General features: G+C 45.3%; 1 pseudogene; it reads right to left on the reverse strand.

Annotated features, from left to right (window-relative positions):
- The window catches only part of LOC103633669 (uncharacterized), a 53,755-nt pseudogene that overhangs the window by 21,348 nt on the left and 9,677 nt on the right, over positions 1-22,730 (reverse strand).

The following is a 22,730-nucleotide window of genomic DNA, read 5'->3' on the forward strand; positions in this document are numbered from 1 at the left end:
TCAGACAATAGTCAGCTTTTGGTTTGCCTCCGTTTTCTCTAAGCACTTGGGTTGGACGATCACATATCACTGCTAAGTCCATGCGTGCCTTGTCATTGTCTTTCGTTTTATCAGGGAAATCCATGCATGTATTTATGAGGGCTTGGCAAAAGTTACTCTCTTGATGCATGACGTCGATGTTGTGCATCAAAATCAATGACTTAGCATAAGGAAGCTCCCACAAGCCACATATGTGAGTCCAGTTATGCTCCTCACCAAAACCTTGATACCTTTTCCCACTCTCGTCTAGGACAAGTTTCATATGCTCTTCTGTAATTTCTATCCCACTACGTCGCTTGGGCGGTCCCTTCGTGACGATGGTGCCCTTCCTAAATTCCTTTCTCTGCCTTCTGAAGGGGTGATTGAAGGGTAGAAAACATCTATGGCAATCAAAGTAACATATCTTGCCACCAGCACTAAGACGAAAACAATCTGTATCTTTAGCACAATAAGGACACGTCAATCTACCATGCACACTCCATCCAGAGAAAATACCATACGCCATAAAATCATGAACCGAGAACAGATATGCAACACGAAGATTGAATTTCTGCTTCTTGAAGCAGTCATAGGCTTCCACACCTTGCCATAGCTTCTTTAACTCTTCAATCAGTGGTTGAAGCATCACATTGAGGCGTATGCCAGGATGCTCAGGCCCAGGTATAACAAGACATAGGAACATAAACTCATATTTCATGCAAAGAGCAGGTGGAAGGTTGTACGGTATGGCAATGACAGGCCAACATGAATACGACGCAGCGGTCATATTGAACGGCGTGAAACCATCAGTTGCCAAGCCGATACGAACGTTTCTTGCATCGCTGGCAAAATCTGGATCAAATTTGTCAAGAGCCTTCCATGCATCACCATCTGACGGGTGCACCATTAACCCATCTTGTCTGTCCGTACAATCTTTATGCCACCTCATGTGCATAGCGGTCTTCCTCGAGAGAAACAAACGTTTCACTCTAGGAGTGAGAGGCATGTACCGAAGCTGTTTATGTGCAACCTTTGTCACCACCTTCTCCCCATCTTCATTTACAAGCTCCACGTACCTCGACTTCCCACATTTTAAGCATTTCTGTTCTCTGTCATGTTCCTTCCAAAAAAGCATACAGTTGTCTTTGCAAACATCAATCTTCTCATACTCCATACCAAGACCTTCAAGCAATTTCTTGGACTGGTACATGTCTTTGGGCATCTTGTGACCCGTAGGAAGAACCTCGCTAATCAAATCCACAAGCTCCATGTAACAATTAATTGAGAATGCAAACTTGGACTTGATTGACATCAGCCGGGTCACGAATTCCAGTACGGTCACGTCAGTGTGCCCGTGAAGAGGCTCTTCTGACGCTTTGAGTAGGTCGAAGAACTTCTGAACCTCCGGTGTAGGTGAATCATGATGATCTGGTGCCAGTTCAAGTTGCAGATCCTCAAGCATCTGGTCCATCCTATCAACATCATCTTCACCGTCATCAACTTCTACTTCTACTGCTCGTTCAACATCTTCACCATGGAGATACTAGACCTTATAGCCTGGCACGAAACCATGCGAACACAGGTGTAGTGTGACCTGCCTCTTGGTGTGGCTCGTCATATTTCTACATTTATTGCATGGACACCTAATATTATCTATTTGTGACAAAGCAGCTGCATGGTCCAGAAACATCTGCGTCTTGGCAAACCATTCACTTGTGTGACATCCACCCTTCTTGAAACCTTCATACATCCAATCACGTCTATCACCCATTATTGCGGCTGTGTGTACGAGTAAAGAGTGCGTGTGAGACAATCATGTTTCTACACGTCACACATATATACATCTATAGGTAAGTAGTATATAAAACTATATATATACATAAATAACTATATATACACATAAATAATATCAAATTAACATGATATTCATCAATTAACAATATTTGCAAACATCCAATCCATCAAATTAAATTATAATTGCAGAACATCAAATTCATTACCTATAACATCAAATCTATCAAATTGATTAATGCTTACATAACATCAATTTCATTAAATAATAACATCAAATACATCATATCATATTTACAAAATCAAGTTATAAATAACAAATATCAAACATCAAATAATATTAGGTCAAACCATACTAACAAATAACAATATTAAACAAATTATAATCGCATTACAGCTAACTCCCGTCGGCCATAAAAACCGACGAAAATTAAAACATAAATCATTTGTTAAATCAACTATAATAATAGAATTAATATTTACCTAACATCAAGCCACACATGATATTAAAACTAGCAAGTATAATGCATAACTCCCGTCGGCCACAAAAAACCGACGAAAATAATCACATATTAATTCACATTTAGAAATAAGATTATACCTCGACGACTCGAACTTGAACGCGGACCGGATGGCGAGCCCTCGGTTTCGGTGGTTGACCGGTGCGTCGAGGCACTGGCGGACGGCGGACGACGGTGGGCTGGGGACGGCGACGCTTGTGGACGGCGGCGACTTGTTGAGGGCGGACGGCGGACGACGGGGGCTAGGGGGCGGCGCAGCTCGGGTGGGCCGGGGGCGGTGTGGGGACGCTCGAGGCGGGGGCGCGGGTCGGGGCGGCGTCGCGCGCTCGGCCGGGGGCGGTGGCCGCGTGGGGCAGCGGCGGCGCAGCTCGGGCAGGGGCGGCGGCGCGGCTAGGCGCGCGGGGCGTCGGGCAGGGGCGGCGGCGCAGCGCGGGCCGGGGCGACGGCGTGGCTAGGCGCGCAGGCGTTGGGCAGGGGCGGCGGCGCAGCGCGGGGCGGGGGCGGCCTCGACGGTGGCCTCGGGCGGGGCGGCTCAGGGGCGGCCTCGACGGCGGCCTCGGGCAGGGCGGCGGCGCTCGGGTCGGGCAGGGGCAGGGGCGGTTTGAGTGAACGAAGAAGAATGAGCCCGCGCGTCCGCGGCTGGGCTCTAAAAAGATTAATCCCCGTCGGCCAGAACACAGGGCCGACAGGGATTAGTTAATCCCCGTGGGCTTGGGATGTGGCCGACGGGAATAAATATAATGCCCGTCGGCTATTTGGTGGCCGACGGCAATTAGTCTATTCCCGTCGGCCAGAGCGAAAGCCGACGGGAATTACCCTGGCCGACGGGGATCAGTAGAATTCTTGTAGTGAATCCTCGAATTCTCTGCTTCTCTTCGACTCTACGTCGATTAGAGGAGTCTAGGTCGGCCTGCCCGAGCCTAGACAACTCCTAGGATCTCTCCTCCCCGACGGGGTCCCTCCCGGGAGCGAGATCCAGGCGCCGCCGGCGATCTTTCACCGCCCCTGCGCACGCGCAGACCGTCCGGCCGTCAGGCAGGAAACCCTAGCCTCGCACCAGGTCGCGGACCGTCCGGCCCCTGGACGCGGACCGTCCGCCCCTATGCAGAGAGTACCGCCGCTGGTTCGTATTGAGTAATTGGTGCCCCTAAAAGGTGTCAACATACTTTTTGGCGACTCCGCTGGGGACAACATATCTAGACTCATCAAATCGGCCCTCAATAGCCGGTTCAAGGGATAGCTCTGAAGTCTCCCCTAGCAACATTATAGAACCGACTTGGGAAACCTTGTCGGCCGACGAATAGCTCCAGTTCGAGGAGCACAAGGAGCAGCTGATCCAGGAGGCAAAAGCAAAGTTCTTGGCCAACTTCAAAGGGGACAGGAACAACAAGGTCATCTGACAACGGGCAACGGATCCGGCTTCGCTTCGACCCGCACCAGATATCCCCAATGTAAGTAATACAAACAAGCTGCAATCTCTTAAGAATTATGTAGATGAACAGCGAGAACAAATGCAAAGTATTATAGGGGGTATGCAAAATGATTATAGGAGACTAGTACGTGCATTTGATAAATCTAGTATTGCAAATTTTCCTTCGCACGAGGTTGAATTAGGGGATAACACGCGTAATACATCGGCTATAGGTTGTCACGACCAGTCACAACCCCTTTATGGGATGCCAATGGACACATACCCTGAGCAACCGCAAATCGGCAGTAAATCAGCCGATCTGCACATGCCCGGACCGTCCACACGTGAGCATGGACCGTCCGGGCCAGCCACGGCCAGGCCCATTTTTAATGAGTTATCCAGACATGCACCGGAGCCACAACATACGACACATAATCTAAACTACCCAGTCGGACTGTCCGCATACAACAACGAACGGTCCGCACATAATCACGGACGGTCTGGGCCAATGTCCGGACAGTCCGCACATGACTTATTTGAGGAGGATTGTTACCTGAATCCTCACCCGTCCCAGCAACATTTCCCATCACACTATGCAATGCATCAGCCCATTAATACAAAATCCAGAGCCCAGAAAAACTTTCCGGCCCTGCCTAGAAGGCCGGAAAGGAACGATCAATCCTATGAGCCATATAGAGCAAATGGCAATGCACCACATAGCTCAAACCAATGGGGGGAAGACAACATGCCAATATCCATCCGACCCCACCTATGTTTGACCAGAGAGCCGGTGGTCTCGCACCGGCTGCCATTGATATAGTAAGGGAAGAAATAGCTGGGGCGTTCCGAGATAAGCTCAGAGTAAGCATGGTCCCTAGGGGGCAATCATATCGGAAACCTTATGACAGCCGATTTGATCACCACCCATACCCACAGGGAACCAGGATACCCGAATTTGCAAAATTTTCAGGTGACCAAGGAAAAAACGTGCAAACACATAGGCCAGTTTTTAGCACAATTAGGAGAATTGGTCGACACGGAAGCATTTCGCGTGCGTTTTTTTTCATTATCTTTAATAGGAACCGCGTTCGCATGGTACGCTACATTACCTCCTAATTATATTTTGTCATGGGGGATTTAGAACAAAAATTCCATGATCACTTTTTCTCCGGTGACTATGAGTTAGATTTAGTGGACTTAGTAGCCTTGCGACAAGCGAAAGATGAATCGGTTAATGATTACATCCGGAGATTCCGGGATACAAGAAATCGATGCTTCCAAATTCATTTAGCAGAAAAACAACTAGCGGGATTAGCCTTTAATGGTCTGCGATATTATTTAAAATAAAGATTAGAAGGCATCCAATTTTTTACGCTAGCACAATTACACCAAAGGGCTTTGGCCTGTGAAAGCCGAAGAAAAGAAACTGCTAAAACAATTCGTCACAATGTCCATATCGTAGAATACGACCAAAGTATCTCGGACGACAAATCAACAGAAATATATGGTGCTGAAATGATTTGACCAAAGCAGGCTAAAACTTCGGTTTGTTCCTCCTTACAGCCGGTTCAAAAGAAACGACAAGAAGAGGTTAAGTTTACATTTAATGTTGGTAAATGTGATAAAATATTTGATGAATTACTCAAAATGGCAACATTAAAATAAATCACATTGTTCCATCCGCCGACGAGCTAAAACGTCGGCCATATTGCAAGTGTCATAACTCATTTTCTCATGCCACTAATGATTGTAATGTATTCCGTCGACAGATTCAATCGGCCATTAATGAAGGACGATTGAAATTTCAGGAAATGCAGGTGGACATGGAGCCCTTTCCGATGAACATGATCGACTTTGAGGGCAAGAAAGTCCTGATTCGGCCAAACACAGCCGATAAAGGCAAAGGCAAAGAGATAGTTATCGGCAAGGCAAGAGAGGCCGATGGGAATCATAAAATTTCTTGCAGGAAAGTGGTGGCCGAGAAGACTCCTGATGGAGGGGAGACCCTAAAGGTGACCATCACAGCCTCTGGCACTGGGGGGCAAACACAGATAGGGCGACAGGTGCGGGAACCCGTGCTGCGCATCACGGACAGTCCGCCATCCAGACGTAGACGGTCCGAAGCTTCTTCGGACGGTCCGAAGACCTCCGGCTACACTCAGGACCCGCAACGACCACATACATTCAAACCACGACGACCAGAGATAGGTACGTGGAAAACAAATACATTTAAAGCAGCTGTTCGACTGGTCAAATCTGGCCCGACTTTCGATCAATTGTTGTCCAAATATGTGAAAAAGAAGGCTGGCCCCAGTGACCGGCCAGCAAAGCGACCCCGCTCACCCATTCATGAGCAACGTCAGGTAAGGCCGATTGGACCACCCCACCAATCGGAAGAAATGAAAGGTCATACTGTACAATTGAGACCTAACATACCTACATGGACACCTCCACCCCCATATCCACCTATGCCATATCCGTACACATACATACCTCCACCATATGTTCCAAATCAAATGTGGGGCATGCCACCATATTCATTTGAGATGCCACAGTACCCCGCTTGGGGGCACCCCAAACATCTGTATTCAACAGGTTGGCACCACCAGTACAAGACCGATTGAGCGCCACTCAATCCGATCACCAGGCACAAGCCCAACAAGATTGTCGAACTACTCAGCCTCTAAGGCCGACCAATCCGGCAGGGGGCATATGCCTGCAGCAACTGAAAGAACGACAAAAAAGGACATCATCAAAATAGGTACAGCGGATGTCATCATACAAAAAGAAAGTGAAGGGCCGATGGTTTTTGGTGAATCGGCCAACACAACCAAAAAAGAAGATACGGCTACCATCAAAACAGTCGATCCAAAATACTCCATGCCTCGATGATGCCCAACGAGATTGACACGATCCCAAAAGCGGGAATTACAACGCCTAAGAGCAAAAGAGAACTAGGAAAAGGAGGCGGAAAAGATATTCAATGACACACATCCACAGTACCCGCCACCGCAAAAGAAATGGAGACCAAAGGCCGTTGAGGGAAAAGCAAATGGCCACAAAAATAGAAAATAAAACAGCACTTGTGCAGCACCCTGCAGGTATGGCAGACAGCCCAGCTAAAAGGGTTGAACCAGCTACAGAAGGCGCAGACCGTCCGACCCATGAGTCCGGACCGTCCGCACCACACCAAGACGCATCCGACGACGTACTGACATCAATGGAGGAGGACGACCTACTGGGAGAAGACCTGGTAGACTACGAAGCTTCTCTAGAGCGCCCAGGTATGGATGTAAATGTTATTACATTTTCCGCCGATTGTACTATTGTCGGCGACGATGAACCTGTTGTTTCCCAGTTTGATTTTGGTCCTAAAGAAACCGCCTTTACTAAACCAAAGAAATCAGTAAATCATTTAAAACCGCTCTTCGTGCGCGGTCACATTGATGGAATACCGATTGCTAAAATGTTGGTAGATGGAGGGGCGACTGTAAATCTAATACCTTATTCATTGTACAGAAAATTAGGTAAACAAGATGACGAACTTGTCAAGACCAACATGACCCTCAGCGGTGTTGGAACTGATAGTTCGATTAAAGCCAGGGAGTCACGTCCGTTAAATTAACCATCGGAACTAAGACCCTTGCTGCTGCATTCGTCGTCGTTGATGTAGAAGGGAATTACAGTCTAATCCTAGGCAGAGATTGGATTCATGTCAACCAATGTATACCTTCTACATTACATCAAATGTTAATACAATGGGTAGGTGATGACATAGAACAAGTACATGCTGATGTATCGGCCTGTATCGTTGTGGCCGATGCCCCTGTACTCTAGACTTATGAGACTGCTACATGTCTCACAGGAGTAGATTTTTCTGATTACCAGTTCATAAGTATAGATAAGAAGGGTTTCATTCCTGTAATGCTAGAGCCGATGGAGAATCGGCTAAATCCTAAATAAAGTTTAAATGATGAGTACACACAAAATTCATGAGTCATTAGTCATAGACAGTTCGACTTCTAAGGCCGGAGGGTTTGGTCTTTCACAAAACGGTTCGGACTTTAAGACCGAACATCCACCACAGTGTAAAGACAATATTACAGATGATCCGGCCCCCGAGACCGAAGAGTCCACCATCACACAAAGATCATCTGATTCCTCTATGGGAGACATGATAGAGGAATTCAGAGATCTTGATAAACTAGGACAGGGGTTTACATCGGCCGATCCTTTGTAGGAGATTGACATAGGAGATGGTAAAACTCAAAGGCCGACTTTTGTAAACAAGACCCTAGAGACCGATCCTAGAAATGAGATGATCGGTCTATTGAAGGAATATTCGGATTGCTTTGCTTGGAGTTACACTGAGATGTCGGGATTAAGCCGAGAAATCATAGAGCATCGGCTACCCATTAAGTCCTGTTTCAGACCTTTCAAGCAGAGAGCTAGAACATTTCGTCCTGATCTTCTCTCACGAATCAAGGACGAAATCCACCGGCTGCTAGAGCTGATTTTATTAGACCTTGAAGATATGCAGAGTGGGTCTCCAATATTGTGCCGGTGGAGAAGAAGGAGTCAGGTAAGCTTAGAGTATGCATTGATTTTCGCAATTTAAATAGAGCAACTCCTAAAGATGAGTATCCCATGCCCATAGCCGACACGTTAATCAATAATGCATCAGGGAATAGAATTATTAGCTTTCTTGATGGTAATGCGGGATATAATCAGATTTTTATGGCCGAAGAAGATGCGTCTAAAACGGTCTTTATATGTTCAGGCTTCATTGGTTTATTTGAATGGGTTGTCATGACATTTGGTCTGAAAAATGCTGGTGCTACTTATCAGAGGGCTATGAATTTGATCTTCCATGAGCTATTGGGAAATACTGTGGAAGTCTACATTGATGATATTGTAGTCAAATCGGCTGAGTTTAGTTCTCATGTAGCTGATTTGCGCAAAGCCTTTGATAAAATGTGTCGGTATGGTTTGAAAATGAACCCACTTAAATGTGCTTTTGGAGTGCCGGCTGGTAAGTTTTTAGGATTTGTCATCCATGAACATGGTATAGAGATAGACCCTGACCGAATCAAGTCTATTCGGAATGTGGGACCTCCGACCTGTAAGGTCGAAGTGCAGAAGTTTCTCGGCAAGGTGAATTATTTACGAAGGTTTATTTCTAACCTAGCCGGGAAGATTGATGCCTTCACCCCTATCCTTCGGCTTAAGAATGATGCCGAATTCGCTTGGGGGGCAGAGCAGCAGGAAGCATTTGATCTCATTAAAAAATACTTGTCTTCGGCTCCTGTATTAAAAGCACCACGAGCAGGAGTACCATTCCGATTATACATTGCAGCTGAAGATAAGGTCATTGGGCCTGTTCTGACACAAGAAACTGAGGGAAAGGAGCATGTGGTGACATATCTAAGTCAGAGGTTGGTGGATGCTGAAACGAGGTACACTTTTATTGAGAAGTTATGCTTATGCTTGTTTTATGCATGCACCAAGTGTAGATGTTATTTATTGTCTAGTCATTGCACTGTTTTGGTCAAACCGATGTGATTAAATACATGTTTCATAACCCAATTATGAGTGGTAGAATTGGTAAGTGGGCTTATGCACTCATAGAATATGACTTGGCCTATGAACCATTGAAATCTATGAGAGGCCAGGTCGTAGCGGATTTTATTGTAGAACATCGGATTAATGATACTCATAAACTAGACATGTCATACCTCACTATTACTCTTTGGACTTTATATTTTGATAGATCGGTTTGCAATGAAGGGCAAGGGATTGGCACTGTGCTTGTTTCACCAAGTAATGTCTCCTTCAACTTCTGTAGCCGATTGAAAACTTATTGCACTAACAATCAAGCCGAATATGAAGCCCTTTTGTTCGGCTTGGAACTTTTAAATTGTATGGGAGTAAAACATGTGAAGGCATTTGGTGATTCTCAGTTGGTCGTCCAACAAGTGTTAGAAGAATATCAATGTTTTGATGGTACTCTAAATAGTTACCTTGAAAAATGTTAGGGCATAATTCATTCTTTTGACGAATTCAGTACTCTACATATCTCTAGAGTTGAGAATCATAGAGCTAACAATTTGGCACAAGATGCATCAGGTTATCGAATAAAGCGAGGGAGATTTCACAACACTGAAAATCTGATAATCGGTGCATGGCTAATTCCCCAGGTTGCGGACCATTCGAGCAAAGACTCCAGACCGTCCGGGGTTACCAGGAAAGTTCTCCTAATTGATTCGGCTGATAATGAAGCCGATACAAGTGATTGGAGGACGCCCATAACTAATTATTTACGAAATCCCAATATCAGGACAAATAAGAACATTCGGCGCACAGCCTTCGAGTATGTTTTGATGAGTGATGAACTCTACCGCCGAACAGTCAACGACGTCCTGCTTAAGTGCTTTGGCCCAGATGATACTATATTAGTCATGGCCGAAGTACATGAAGGAATTTGTGGTACCCATCAATCGGCTCCAAAGATGAAGCGGTTGTTGCGAAGGTCTAGTTTTTATTGGCCTAACATGATAGCTGATTGTTTCAAGTACTACAAAGGGTGCCAATGTGTCAAAAATTCGGCGATCTACAGTTGGTCCCTGCAGCCGAATTACATCCTATCATCAAGCCTTGGCCTTTCAGAGGATGGGGATTAGACTTTATAGGAGAAATTCATCCTTCATCATCAAAGGAGCATCGGTTCGTGTTAGTTGCCACTGACTACTTTACCAAATGGACTGAAGCCGTTGCTCTAAAGAACATGACACACAAGGAGGTAATTGAGTTCATAACTGAGCATATTATTCATAGATTCGGCATTCCCCAGACCTTGACTACAGATCAAGGAACTTCTTTTATGTCAAAGGAGGTACGTGAATTTCTGAATTATATAGAATTAAGTTGCTTAATTCATCTCCATATTATGCTCAGGCCAATGGACAGGTCGAGTCTAGTAATAGGACATTGATTAACTTGATAAAAAAGAAGATATCCGATAATCCTAAGCATTGGCATAAGATTTTGTCCGAAGCTTTATGGGCTCACAGAATATCTAAACATAGTGCTACTAAAGTATCCCCTTTTGAGCTTGTCTATGGACAGGAAGCAGTGTTGCCTGTGGAAATAAGTTTGAATGTTGTCAGGTTCGCCAGACAGAATGATCTAACTGTCATTTATTATTATAATTCAATGATGGATAATATTGATGAGGTGACCGACAAGAGGGTGATAGCTTTGGGAGCAATAGAAAAGGACAAGATCATGGTAGCCAGGGCCTACAACAAGAAGGTCAAAGCAAAGTCATTTAAAGTAGGGGACCTGGTGTGGAAGATCATCCTACCTCTAAGTGAAAGTAGCCTAGAGGGGGGGTGAATAGGCTACACCTGAAAATTTTCACTAAAAACTTCGAAATAGGTTAAATCAAAGTTGCACAGGTGCAAACCGGTTCAGTCGATTTTAATCCCAACTGAACAAGTTTGAACCCACTCAACTTGAATTTAATAATCTATTGAACAAATTCGAAGTAGTAAAGAAAATAGCTAAAGATTTGCCCTACACAAGAACTACTTGAATGAATAATATGAACCAACCACCGAATATGAAATGCTTAACAAGAACACACAAGAACACGCGATATAACCCGAGGTTCGGCAACCACCACAAAGGTGTCCTACTCCTCGTTGAGGAACCCACAAAGGGCCGGGTCTTTTCCAACCCTAATCCTCCACAAGCCGACCACAAAGGTCAAGGCAATCTCTTCTCAAATCTGCTCAAGGAGCGGGTGATACAAACTTCTTGGGGTCGTCCACAAATTTGGAGACTCCCAAGCAACCTCTAACCGTCAAGGAACACGAGGTTCCAAGAGTAACAAATCCGCACACGGTTAAGTTTGCAACGAGCTCAAGAACAAGAGAATGGGAGAATCAAGATGAAATTGACAGCGAGTTCGATCGAGTTCACCTCACACCAAGGGTCCTTCAAATGATTGAAGGAGATGCGATTGCGGGTGTGAGAGGTGAAGTGAATGCTCTTGTTTGAGGGTTGGTCAGCCAAAGATTCGTGGGAGAGGCAGAAGTAAATGAGAGAGAGAGAGTGAGGGGGTATATAAAGGATCCCCCAAAAGCTGGCAGCCGTTGGGAGAAAGTGGGCAAAAACCGGTTGAACCGGTTTTCAAACCGGTTGAACCGGTTTCTGCCAGGGGGATCCCGGTCCACTGGTCTACTCAGCCGGACACTGGACCGGTTTCAAAACCGGCTGAGTAGGGTCAAATTTCGGCTCAACCGGTTTCAGAAAAATATCTGCTGCAACTTTTCTGACAGCTCTGACTGTCAGACAGGTCAGAGCAGAGGTGGCAGGATGAACAGTACCAAAACCGGTTGAACCGGTTTCAGGACCGGTTGAACCGGTTTTGGGGGCTGAAACCAAACTTTGAGAATTTTGAAGAGAACTTAGGTGGAGACTTTGTGGGAAGTGAAATTTGTTTTTCTCAAGAGCATTCATGATCTGGAAAAGATGATCTCAAAGGAGTTTTCAAAAGAATTGAACTTGGCTCGTTTCACAACTTACTTAACCGTCGCGGATCCCTCTTAATTGTACGGCGATTCCTATGACTCAAGAATTATAAACTTAGCACCGCCGTTGTTTCATAGCACTTGGAGCACGCCATTGGATGTGGAATTTTAAATCCGCTGTGCTTTATACTTTTATTATCGTAGGATCTGTGCTTCTCCTATCTGTAAAAATACTGTGTACACACTAGGAGCAAACTTGTTAGAATCATAGTTTGTTTTGTCATTAATCACCAAAACCCTCAATTAGGGTTGATTGCACTTACAATCTCCCCCTTTTTGGTGATTGATGCCAAAACAAACTAGAATGGAAATAATGATTAAAAGTTACAAATACTTGTGATAAAAAGTCTTTTGTGTATGTGTAGCTCCCCCTAAATATGTGCATGAGTTTTGCGATATTCACATTGACTTGATATGTCAATTTGCAACATATTTAGAGAAAAAGAACAATCAACACCATACACACAAATGATGAGATATGAAACATAGTTGAATATAAAGAGTAAAAACACATTCAAGCTCATCATCGCATAGCATATGATATGAAAAAGGTCTACAGCTATTACAATAGTGAGAGCTCGTCTCATCACATCATCAAGTGTTTATGGCTTTCAAGCCATGCATGCAGCAAATAGTAGTTATTACAGACCAAGTGTTCATTACAAAAAATAAAGTACTGAATAATAAACGTTCTCCCCCTTTTTGGCACCAAGAACCAAAAAGAGAGAGAGAGAGACGCATCAAGCCAAGGATCACCAGTGAGGAGGAGGTTGATGAGGAGCAAAGAGGTGTTGCGCCAGGTCGTAGGCAAAGTGTTCCTCTCCAGACTGGGCCGGAGGAGGAGCACTGCCAGACGGGTCCTGGGGCGGAAGGTAAGAGGACGATTGACCCGGATCCCCGCGATATGGGGGAGGGTCAAACTGCTCCGGATCATCAAAATAGGTTTCTTCTTCGACGTCATCGGCTGAAGAGAAAGGTACCCCATACGCCTGCTGGTACCACTCATTGACATCTGGAGGAGGAGGGTGAAGAGGTACATCAGGAGAGCGAGGGGCGAAGGGAGTACCCAAAGCAGAAGCTTGACGACGAAGGTTGTCGTCGGTCTCCCGCTGACGTCGAGCCACCTCATGGACATCTGCAGCAATATTTCGGCACATGGAGAAGAAGGACGCAAATCCGTGGGCCAGGCGGGCACCCATCCCACGTCCACGACCTCGACCACGACCACGACCACATGGTGTGGGAGATCCGCGGCCAGGGGAAGGGCGCGAGGCACAAGCAGCAGCAGCAGCAGCACCAGCACCGGCAGACGGACCAGCAGATGTAGGACCACGAGAACTGGAGGGAGCTTTCCTGAGACGCCCAGCTGGATTGTTGGGATCAATCCAGAAGGGAGTGTATGACTGATGTCGGGTGCCTTTCTCAAATCTGAATTGGGTCACGACCTCAATCATCTTCATAATGAATGGGGCATGAAGACACCCCTTCAAAGGAAAGCAGGCTGCATGAATAATCTCCTGCCAAATCATGTCAAAGACATTAATCCTTTCTGAGCTGTTTGGTTTCATAAAAGAGAGCAAAACCTTGCTCTCCCCAAGGATGTTCATCTGATTTCCCCCTTTTGGAATGAGGGTCATCCTGCAGAGGGAGTTGATATAGCGATAATACTTGTGAATGTTGGTTGACTCCCAATACTTTCCAGACTCAGATAGATGAAGGTCCTTGGCTTCATCTCTTGTGGGCTGACGGTAATCATGAATCTTAATCCTGTCTCCAGATATATCCTCGTCAGAAAAACCAAGAATGTGAGCAAATCTACGATAGCTCACCTTGTACCAACTACCTTCAATGAAGAAATTCAGGTAGGGGTAGTTGTAATGGCTCTCCTCATCAGCCAGCTTTATCCAGAGAGTGGAATAAAATTGTGCAATCACTTCATCATTCCAATCATATTGGAATGTCATGATGTTCTTCATTTGCTTCCTTTCACAGGCCCTCAGTGCCTGTGACATCTCTGGATCCCCAATTGCTTCGCAACCTTCCCAGTTAATGTAACGTTGATGAAGGATGGGCTGATGCTTCTTGGGAAGAATAACTGAATTATAGAAATCAACATGGTGAAGAGTCCAGAAACGATTTCCATCGATCCTGGCATCGCAAATACGCAATACCGGATTTTGGAAACGCAGATCCTGGAGAAGTGCAGACCCTCCACTGGCCGTGAAGTCCGTGACTGGCTCATTGCCAGCACGCCGAGCTTCGGCCCGGTGGAGCACCAAGCCGCGAATCACAGGAGCCGACGCCGGGGGAAGATCAACTTCATCGTCCTTCCCACCGTCATCGTCACTTGCAGGCTCCCACGCCTGCGGATTCGTGGCAGGTCGAGACCTACCGGAGGGAGTCCGGGAAGTCCGACCCCGAGCACTTTGAGACCCGGAGGCCTCAGTACCCGGCATGACATTTCCACATCCACGCCCTCGCTTGGATCGAGAGCGAGGAGGGGTATCACCATGGATCTCCTGTTCATCTGAAGAGTCGGATTCTACCACAGATGGGTTCCTTCGTCGCACCATTCTAAGAAATAAGAGATAGAACCTATGATGAGCAAGGATCAACCACGTTTGAGAAGAAACGCATAAGAGATTGAATCATGCACTTCAACCGTTCATATGAGCGGTTCAACTACAACGAACAATATCAAATCGCTAATCTCAAACAGTGTTTGTGACAAAATGAAGATAGTCTAAGTGTTGCAATCACTTAAACCAAAATGTACCCAACGAATGATACATAAGATAATCAAGAACGCGTAGGATCGAGTACAAAGAAAAAACATAGAACAATACCTCGATCCGAAGATGGGGGGCAAGATCTCCCAACGAGAAGGAGGAAGATGGTGGAAACACGCCGGGAAGAACGGATCTCCAACCACACTTCCAAACGGGAGAGAGCTCGAGAGAGTTTGGAGAGGAGAGAGGAAAAACAGAAGTGGCGGCGGTGGCTGGAAACAAGGCTGAGAAGGGAAGAGAAGAGAGGGAGAGGTATAAAAAGGAGAGGAGTCGGCCGCCAGAAAGCCGAAAACCGGTTCAACCGGTTTCAAAACCGGTTCAACCGGTTTCGGGTCAGACGGCGCAGTAAAAGCGCGCAGAAAACAGTGTTGACTGCGCGCAAAACCTGGCAGTCTGACAGCACAGACTGCAAAACTGACAGCGCAGACTGCGCAGCTGTCAGCGCAGACTGCGCGCGGACTGACGGCGCGACGGCCAAAACCGGTTCAACCGGTTTTTAGACCGGTTCAACCGGTTTCCACCAGGAAGAAACCGGTTGAGTGGTCTACTCAGCCGGTTTACTCAACCAGATTTCAAATATTGCCCGGAAGGGCTGTAATATCACTTAGCAAATATGACATGAGATATTATAAAGATAAAAATGACATTTCTCAATTCATATTGCTCAAACAAACAATTTTCAATCATCAAATTTTATCAAAATTTTAGTTATTAAGTCACGTTTCGAGAATCCAAGATATTTAGCTCACTCCTAAGAAAACAAAACCTAGTCTCATCAAGGGGTTTTGTGAAGATATCGGCTAGTTGATTTTCGGTGCTCACATGAAAAAGTTCGATATCTCCTTTGGCTTCATGGTCTCTCAAGAAATGGTGTCTAATGTCAATATGTTTAGTTCTAGAGTGTTGCACTGGATTGTTTGCAAGTTTTATGGCACTCTCATTGTCACACAAAAGAGGAATTTTGTTAAACTCACAACCAAAATCTCTAAGGGTTTGCTTCATCCATAGCAACTGTGCACAACATGCCCCAGCTGCTATGTATTCAGCTTCTGCAGTGGAGAGTGCAACACAATTTTGTTTCTTGGAACTCCATGACACTAAGGACCGCCCAAGGAATTGGCAAGTCCCAGTAGTGCTTTTTCGATCTACTTTGCAACCGGCATAATCTGAGTCAGAATAGCCAAGCAAATCGAAAAAGGAGCCTTTAGGATACCATAATCCTAGGTTTTGGGTGTGGACTAAGTATCTTAGAATTCTCTTAACGGCTACAAGATGGCAGTCTTTAGGATTTGCTTGAAAACGTGCACACATACAAACACTCAACATAATATCAGGCCTAGATGCACATAAGTAAAGCAGTGATCCTATCATTGATCTATATAATTTTTGATCTACAGGTTTACCTTCCTCATTTAGGTCGAGATGTCCATTTGATGACATTGGAGTCTTGGCGTGCTTTGCTTTTTCCATGCCAAACTTCTTGAGCATATCTTGAGTATATTTAGTTTGGCATAGAAAGGTACCTTCCTTGAGTTGTTTGACTTGAAATCCCAGGAAGTACTTAAGCTCGCCCATCATAGACATCTCAAACCTGTTCGTCATTACTTTGCTAAACTCTTCACAAAATTTTTCATTAGTACTACCAAATATAATGTCATCAACATATATTTGGCACACAAATAATTCATTATCAACTTTTCGAGTAAACAAAGTAGAGTCAGCTTTTCCTATTGTAAACCCATTTTTAATTAGAAAATCTTTAAGACAATCATACCAAGCTCTAGGGGCTTGTTTAAGCCCGTAGAGTGCCTTGTGAAGAAGATAAACATGATTTGGCTTCTTTGGGTCTTCGAAGCCCGGTGGTTGCTCCACATATACTCTTTCTTGTAGTGGTCCATTTAGAAAAGCGCTCTTGACATCCATTTGATATAGCTTGAAATCATGGTTAGTAGCATAGGCAATTAATATTCTAATTGATTCTAACCTTGCTACCGGCGCATATGTTTCACCAAAGTCAAGTCCTTCCACTTGAGTATAGCCTTGGGCAACCAACCTTGCCTTGTTTCTTGTAACAACGCCATTTTCATCTTGCTTGTTCCTAAAGACCCATTTAGTCCCAATCACATTTTGTTTGGGTCTTTGGACTAAGGACCAGACTTCATTCCTAGTGAAGTTGTTCAACTCCTCTTGCATCGCAGTTATCCAATCCGGATCACCCAATGCTTCTTCAACCTTAAGTGGCTCAAGAGAGGAAACAAACGAGTAAAATTCACAAAAATTAGCTAAACGAGATCGAGTCGTTACCCCTCTCCTGATGCTACCCAGGATGTTGTCCACCGGATGATCTCTTTGAATTGAATGATGGACTCTTGGATGAGGCACTGATGGATGTCTTTGTATTGGCTCTTCCTCATCAGTTACTTGATCAAGAGGCACTTCACCATCAATATTTTCTTGTTCATCTTCTACCACTGTTGGCATCCTTTGATGATTTTCTTCGTGGTTTGGATGACTTGAGGTTGATGGGTTTGCTTGGGTGGAGACATTGTCACTCACCACCCTTGCACCCACATCAACTACCTCATTGGTCATCCACAAGGTTCCTTCTTCATCATCCCTTTTGTTGAGGTCTCACCTCACCTATGGCAAGTTTCTTTATGGCCTCACAAGGTAGTTTTTCATTTCCTGCAGTGTCATTAGAAACATGCCCTTGCGAGCCATTAGACTCATCGAATGTCACGTCTATCGCTATTTCAACAAGACCGGTGGAATTGTTGAAAACACGATATCCATGCGCATTTGATGCATAACCAAGCAAGAAACCCTCGTCCACTCTAGGAGCAAACTTTGAGCTCTTGACTTTCTTGTTAAGAATAAAACATTTACAACCGAATACTCTAAAATAATCAACTTTAGGTTTGTTACCAGTGAGAAGCTCATAGGCAGTCTTTTTGTAGATCTTATGAAGATAGAGGCGGTTGATTGCATGACAGGCGGTGTTGACCGCCTCTGCCCAGAAGTTGTCAGGTGTCTTGTATTCATCCAACATGGTTCTTGCAGCTTCAATTAGAGTCCGGTTCTTTCTTTCCACAACACCATTTTGTTGTGGAGTGTAAGGCACCGAGAACTCATGCTTGATTCCCTCTTCTCCTAAGAATTCTTCGACACCTGTGTTCTTGAATTCCGTCCCATTATCGCTTCTCACTTTCTTGATTTTGAGCTCAAATTCATTTTGAGCTCTCCTCATGAATTTCTTTAAGATTTCTTGAGTTTCACCTTTGTCACTCAAAAAGAAAACCCAAGTGAATCGAGAAAAATCATCAACAATAACTAAACCATACTTACTACCACCAATGCTAATGTAGGCCACAGGTCCGAAGAGGTCCATGTGAAGAAGCTCCAATGGCCTCTTTGTTGTGACCACATTCTTTGATTGATGTGGGACTCCATGTTGCTTTCCTGCTTGGCATGCGCCACAAACCCTATCTTTCTCAAATACAACATTTGTTAGTCCAATGATGTGATTATCCTTTTGAAGTTTGGCCAAATTCCTCATACCGACATGGGCTAGCCGGCGATGCCATAGCCAACCCTTATCGGATTTTGCCACTAAACAAGTCTCAGGCGTCACTTTACTTGTTGTGAAATCAACAAGATAAAGCTTACCCTTCAAGCGACCTGTAAAGGCAACTGAGGAGTCCTCCCTTCTAAGGATTTTCACATCCACATCCGAAAATAAGCAATTATAACCCATTCCACAAAGTTGTGAAACGGACAACAAATTATAGCTCAAGGAATCTACTAATAAAACATTTGAAAGTGATTGTTGGTCAGACACAACAAGAATTCTACTGATCCCCGTCGGCCAGGGTAATTCCCGTCGGCTTTCGCTCTGGCCGACGGGAATAGACTAATTGCCGTCGGCCACCAAATAGCCGACGGGCATTATATTTATTCCCGTCGGCCACATCCCAAGCCGACGGGGATTAGTTAATTCCCGTCGGCCCTGTGTTCTGGCCGACGGGGATTAGTTAATCCCCGTCGGCTTGGGATGTGGCCGACGGGGATTAATCTTTTTAGAGCCCAGCCGCGGACGTGCGGGCTCATTCTTCTTCGTTCAATCAAACCGCCCCTGCCCTGCCGCGCCGGAGCGCCGCCGCCCCTGCCCGCCCGCCGCCCTGCCGGAGGCCGCCCCGAGTCGCCCCGCCCGAGGCCGCCGTCGAGGGGCCCGACGCCCGCACGCCAAGCCGCCGTCGAAGCCGCCCCGGCCCTCCCCGCCCGAGGCCGCCGTCGAGGCCGCCCCCGGCCCGCGCCACGCCGCCGCCGCCTCGGCCCGCGCTGCGCCGCCGCCTAGCCACGCCGCCGCCCCGGCCCGCGCTGCGCCGCCGCCCCTGCCCGACGCCCTGCGCGCCTAGCCGCGCCGCCGCCCCTGCCCGAGCTGTGCCGCCGCTGCCCCACGCGGCCACCGCCCCCGGCCGTCCACAAGCGTCGCCGTCCCCAGCCCACCGTCGTCCGTCGTCCGCCAGTGCCTCGACGCACCGGTCAACCACCGAAACCGAGGGCTCGCCATCCGGTCCGCGTTCAAGTTCGAGTCGTCGAGGTATAATCTTATTTCTAAATGGGAATTAATATGTGATTATTTTCGTCGGTTTTTTGTGGCCGACGGGAGTTATGCATTATACTTGCTAGTTTTAATATTATGTGTGGCTTGATGTTAGGTAAATATTAATTCTATTATTATAGTTGATTTAACAAATGATTTATGTTTTAATTTTCGTCGGTTTTTATGGCCGACGGGAGTTAGCTGTAATGCGATTATAATTTGTTTAATATTGTTATTTGTTAGTATGGTTTGACCTAATATTATTTGATGTATGATATTTGTTATTTATAACTTGATTTTGTAAATATGATATGATGTATTTGATGTTATTATTTAATGAAATTGATGTTATGCAAGCATTAATCAATTTGGTAGATTTGATGTTATAGGTAATGAATTTGATGTTCTGCAATTATAATTTAATTTGATGGATTGGATGTTTGCAAATATTGTTAATTGATGAATATCATGTTAATTTGATGTTATTTATGTGTATATATAGTTATTTATGTATATATATAGTTTTATATACTACTTACCTATAGATGTATATATGTGTGACGTGTAGAAACATGATTGTCTCACACGCACTCTTTACTCGTACACACAGCCGCAATAATGGGTGATAGACGTGATTGGATGTATGAAGGTTTCAAGAAGGGTGGGTGTCACACAAGTGAATGGTTTGCCAAGACGCAGATGTTTCTGGACCATGCGACTGCTTTGTCTCAAATAGATAATATTAGGTGTCCATGCAATAAATGTAGAAATATGACGAGCCATACCAAGAGGCAGGTCACACTACACCTGTGCTCGCATGGTTTCGTGCCAGGCTATAAGGTCTGGTATCTCCATGGTGAAGATGCTGAACGAGCAGCAGAAGTAGAAGTTGATGACGGTGAAGATGATGTTGATAGGATGGACCAGATGCTTGAGGATCTGCAGCCTGAACTGGCACCAGATCATCATGATTCACCTACACCGGAGGTTCAGAAGTTCTTCGACCTACTTAAAGCGTCAGAAGAGCCTCTTCACGGGCACACTAACGTGACCGTGCTCGAATTCGTGACCCGACTGATGTCAATCAAGTCCAAGTTTGCATTTTCAATTAATTGTTACAAGGAGCTTGTGGATTTGATTAGCGAGGTTCTTCCTACGGGTCACAAGATGCCCAAAGACATGTACCAGTCCAAAAAATTGCTTGAAGGTCTTGGTATGGAGTATGAGAAGATTGATGTTTGCCAAGACAATTGTATGCTTTTTTGGAAGGAACATGGCAGAGAACAAAAATGCTTAAAATGTGGGAAGTCGAGGTACGTGGAGCTTGTAAATGAAGATGGGGAGAAGGTGGTGACAAAGGTTGCACATAAACAGCTTCGGTACATGCCTCTCACTCCTAGAGTGAAACGTTTGTTTCTCTCGAGGAAGACCGCTATGCACATGAGGTGGCATAAAGATTGTACGGACAGACAAGATGGGTTAATGGTGCACCCGTCAGATGGTGATGCATGGAAGGCTCTTGACAAATTTGATCCAGATTTTGCCAGCGATGCAAGAAACGTTCGTATTGGCTTGGCAACTGATGGTTTCACGCCGTTCAATATGACCGCTGCGTCGTATTCATGTTGGCCTGTCATTGCCATACCGTACAACCTTCCACCTGCTCTTTGCATGAAATATGAGTTTATGTTCCTATGTCTTGTTATACCTGGGCCTGAGCATCCTGGCGTACGCCTCAATGTGATGCTTCAACCACTGATTGAAGAGTTAAAGAAGCTATGGCAAGGTGTGGAAGCCTATGACTGCTTCAAGAAGCAGAAATTCAATCTTCGTGTTGCATATCTGTTCTCGGTTCATGATTTTATGGCGTATGGTATTTTCTCTGGATGGAGCGTGCATGGTAGATTGACGTGTCCTTATTGTGCTAAAGATACAGATTGTTTTCGTCTTAGTGCTGGTGGCAAGATATGTTACTTTGATTGCCATAGATGTTTTCTACCCTTCAATCACCCCTTCAGAAGGCAGAGAAAGGAATTTAGGAAGGGCACCATTGTCACGAAGGGACCGCCCAAGCGACGTAGTGGGATAGAAATTACAGAAGAGCATATGAAACTTGTCCTAGACGAGAGTGGGAAAAGGTATCAAGGTTTCGGTGAGGAGCATAACTGGACTCACATATGTGGCTTGTGGGAGCTTCCTTATGCTAAGTCATTGATTTTGATGCACAACATCGATGTCATGCATCAAGAGAGTAACTTTTGCCAAGCCCTCATAAATACATGCATGGATTTCCCTGATAAAACGAAAGACAATGACAAGGCACGCATGGACTTAGCAGTGATATGTGATCATCCAACCCTGGTGCTTAGAGAAAACGGAGGCAAACCAAAAGCTGACTATTGTCTGAAATCTAAGCAATGGAAAGAAGTGATGAAGTGGATGAAGGATATTAAATTCCCCGATGGTTATGCCGCTGGTTTTAGAAGATCTGTGAACTTGAAGACAATGAAGATGAATGGACTGAAGAGCCATGACTTCCACATAATTATGGAGAGGCTCATGCCTGTAATGTTTCGTGGATACATTTCAGAAGCTGTGTGGAAAACGTTAGCTGAAGTAAGCTATTTCTACAGACAGTTGTGTGCTAAAGAAATCAGAAGAGATGTGATGGAACAGCTGGAGAAAGAGGCACCAGTGCTTTTGTGCAAATTGGAAAAAATATTTCCACCGGGTTTCTTCAATCCTATGCAGCATCTCTTTATACATCTTCCATATGAGGCTAAGGTCGGTGGTCCTGTTCAGTATAGGTGGATGTTTCATATAGAAAGAGCTTTAAAGAAGCTTAGAGCAATGGTGGGCAATAAGGCAAGAGTTGAAGGATGTATTGCGGAACAATTTAAACTTAAGGAGGTAGCACACTTCACAAGTTGTTACTTTGCAGAAGAACATAATGTATTTGCTCGAAAGAAAAGGTACCATGATGATGAACGAGAGATGCCTCCT

Source organism: Zea mays, chromosome 7 (assembly GCF_902167145.1).
Source record: "Zea mays cultivar B73 chromosome 7, Zm-B73-REFERENCE-NAM-5.0, whole genome shotgun sequence".
Classification (NCBI taxonomy): Eukaryota; Viridiplantae; Streptophyta; class Magnoliopsida; order Poales; family Poaceae; genus Zea; species Zea mays.